The sequence below is a fragment of the Heliangelus exortis genome, unplaced genomic scaffold (assembly GCF_036169615.1).
Source record: "Heliangelus exortis unplaced genomic scaffold, bHelExo1.hap1 Scaffold_98, whole genome shotgun sequence".
Classification (NCBI taxonomy): Eukaryota; Metazoa; Chordata; class Aves; order Apodiformes; family Trochilidae; genus Heliangelus; species Heliangelus exortis.
This window is the reverse complement of record NW_027286014.1, coordinates 11,077-14,768: the sequence shown is the minus strand read 5'-3', so window position 1 is coordinate 14,768 and position 3,692 is coordinate 11,077.

The following is a 3,692-nucleotide window of genomic DNA, read 5'->3' as shown; positions in this document are numbered from 1 at the left end:
GTAACGAGGCTCAGAAACTCCCAACATGAGCTTCTTACCTTGGCATAGCGTTGCAGGTGTCTCCGAAAGGTCTCAATTCTACTGCTTTGCTTCTGGACTCTAGCCTCCACTCTGGCACTTTGAGCTTGAATACTTCAAGAGAAATACAGATTTTATGTAAATCCACCAGCGCACCGATTCTTAAAGACCAGAGGGAAAAAGACAAACAAAAGCATCTTCCAAGTCATCCATTAATTTGCTGCGATGCAACGAGGAATCCCCCAGACTACAAGGACAATCTCAGACGGTGACACACACCTTGGCTCAATGTGTTACACGCTTACCGCTGCACTTCTTCTACCTGTTGTTTCATGTCTGTATTCTCAGAAGATGCTAACAGGAGGTGCAGTCTCTGATAAGAGACTCTCTGGACACTTGCCTCAATTTCCAAGGCACTGTTCAAGTCATGAACACAACCCTCAGACTGAAGACGTCGGTTTTTTTCCAGCTGCTGACACTAAAAGAGAAAGAGAAAGAAGACAAAATAGTCAGCAGAGGTTTTATGGAGAGGGATCAGCTACTGCTAAAGAACTCAAGACTTCCTGTGTCTACTACCCAAAGAACTGTCACTTCTGGTCCATTCCGACCTTCACTCCTACTAGCAAATGGACACAAAGTGTATCACTTCATCATCTTCCACACTCTCCTTTCCCATCCCTCCATTTATTCCTCACAAAATGGTTCTATGTACCAACACTCACCCTCTGAACCTTTCCGTGACTTGTGGCACTCTCTGTATGCACTTGGCCGCTCCCCCATTGAAAATATCTATAGATAATATAGAGATATCTATATATGAAGAATTAGTCACAAAAGAGTTGGCAACATGCTGGGGGATGGAGTTAAATCCATTGGTGGTATTCCCCAGGGCTCAGCACTGGGACAAATTCTGTTTACTGGTAAAAGTCAATGATCTTGGGAGCGGAATCAGCTGCACCCTCAGTCAGTTTGCAGCTGGCATCCAAGCTGTGTGGGAGTGTTGACCTGCTTCAGAAGATTCTGCAGAAAGCCCTGCATAGGGTATCAATGGGCCAAGGCCAATTGCAGGAGATTCAATAAGGCCAAGTGCCACCACAAATCTTTTTACTTAAACGGTTCTCAGACACTGGACCTGGCTGCCCAGGGAAGGGACTGAGTCACAACCACTGAAGATAAAAAGACCTGAAAGATGTGGAGAGGTGGTGCTGAGGAACGATATGCTGGCAGACTTGGCAGTGCTGGATTTGACCTGAAAGGTCTTTGCCAAGGAAAATATTTCCATGATTCTCTGTTACCACTGGGAGGGGAAGCACAGCAAGATTCAGAAAACCTGCATGGTCAAATCAAGTGTAATAAGCAAGAGACACAGAGTTCCTTTTGCAGAGAACCCAACCACATACAAACCTTTCACCAAGTAAGGGCAAAGTGTCCTCATGTCACAGACATGGACACTGCTTTCACAGAACAGTCTGACTCAGTCACTCATCATCCCATACAGTGTGTTGAAGCTTGTTCTAGGATTTTATGAGAACTTTGTGTACCTTGGTTTTAACCTCTTCCACTTCCTTCTGCAAGCCCAGCTTGGTTTCCTCCAGGTTCTTGCAGTGGCACATGTTAACTTCCAGGGAAACTTCTGCCATAGCCAGCTTTCTAAGAGCATCAGCAATCTCCTGCTGCAGCTGTCTGATTGTGCCCTACACTTACCTCTGTAACTCCCTCTGAATTCCTGGGTGAATCGTCTTCTTTCTCCTGGCGGCGGAGTCAAAGGCAGAGAGGTACATTGTGTGAGGTAACATGTAACGGGGAACCTAATAGTCATCGCACTAATCATTTTGATCCTGCTGCCGAAGGTATAGGAAATGAACAGCACCGGCCTTATAAGTGGTCTCTAAAACAATTTGAGAGCACAAAAATGATTCAGGAACGGACAAATTATGGGACAACCCAATTTCAAATCACACTGTGTAATTTAGTACCAAGGAACCCTTCCCAGGTTCACGTTTCGTATCATTCTTGTCGTGCTTCAAATCCTGGACGGTTCTAATGTAATCATCCTGGTCATTACTATTGTGCATAGTGGGGATGTAAGACGATTGCGGGATACTGGAGTCCTGAGAGAGGACAGAATCAATTTTTAAAAATAGAAAGGGGACCATTGGGCTGCGGACCTCCATTATTTGATTCATCGGGAGCGACGCTGGGTGAAAGCAAAGGTTCCTGTGAGTATTTGTTCTTACAAGCAATACTGCCAGAGCATACGGGGTGGCTGACAGGGAAAAACCTAAGGAATAAGATACTGGGAACCTGGAAAAGATAAAGGGAGCCTGCAGAGCATAAAAAAGGAACAAGTTTACTCTGGCACAACGGCTATAGGACCTAATGTAGTTTTTACACAGGATACTGAAGACGAGGAGGAAGGCATGAAATGAAATAAATAGTGAAAGCGTAACAACTATCACGCCCCTTGAAAAGACGAGTGTTTCTACTGAAGAAAAAAGTACGGATGCAAGTAACCTTTGGAAAATATTAAAAGCCAGTTACCAAATTTTGAATAAAACCAACCCAGGCTTAACTGAGCACTGCTTGTAGTGTTTTTGTATTAAACCCCCTTGTTAGGTTTACGGTGGATAAGGGAAGTAGAGCAGGGATGATGAGTACTTTAAGGGATTGTGAAGGAGGTTGTCGCAGAAGAGGTTTGATCGGCTGGTGGTTTCCAATAATACTAAATGGGTATGTTCTAAAAGAGGAGTTACCACGTGTTTCTTTGAAAATATTTAATGAATCTAGTGAATATTGTGTGCAAGTAATAACGCCAAAAGTTTTGTACCACCCTGAGAACTATGTGTATGAAAGGAACACAACACCAGACTAAAAGTTGGCAAAAGAAGAGAACATGTGGCAGCACTGACGCTTGCATCATTTATAAATGTAGGAGGGACCGGTGTAGGCTCTGTAGTAAAACAAAATCAAGAATTTACTGCATTAAGGACAGCGGTACATGATAGCTTATTTGGAAAAAAAAATCCATAATGGCATTGGAAACACCTTTACGATCCTTCGCTGAGGTGCTTTTTACAAAGCAGACGTGGTTTAGATTTGGTGTTTCACAAAAAGGGGGACCTTGTGCAACCTTTCATGAAGAATGTTGTGTATAAGCTAACACACTGGAATAGTGAGAGTTAATGTGAGAGACAAAATGGTGTGTAATAGTGTTTAAAAGTTCTTATCGATAACCTTTGTAGAAAGGGGTTTATCAAAACACAGGATGTGTCTGCATAAGCAGAATTAGTATTTTTGGCTGTGTCTGCTAAAGAATAATTAGTATGGTCGACAGATTCCGAGCTTTCCCAGAAACATCAGGATCAGACGGCAATAAAGGACTACAAATACCCAAGAAACTTTAAGGAAGTGGCACAGTCTTAAGGAGCAGAGATTCTCTCGCTATTAAATTCCGATTGATTCATTAATTGGTGTGTCTTGGTCAATTTTATGGGACATACTTTATAACAGGGATGACAGAGCACTTGAACAGCAGAGCTGTGCCTCTCCGGCTGCTCGTGTGCTTGATTTTTGCTCCCCCTTTTCCCTACCTGTCTCCTACCTCCCCTGTCCCTGCTTTTGCCCTTCTCTCGTCCTAAACCCCCACCTTCTGGCTCCACTGTCTTCCTCCTGCT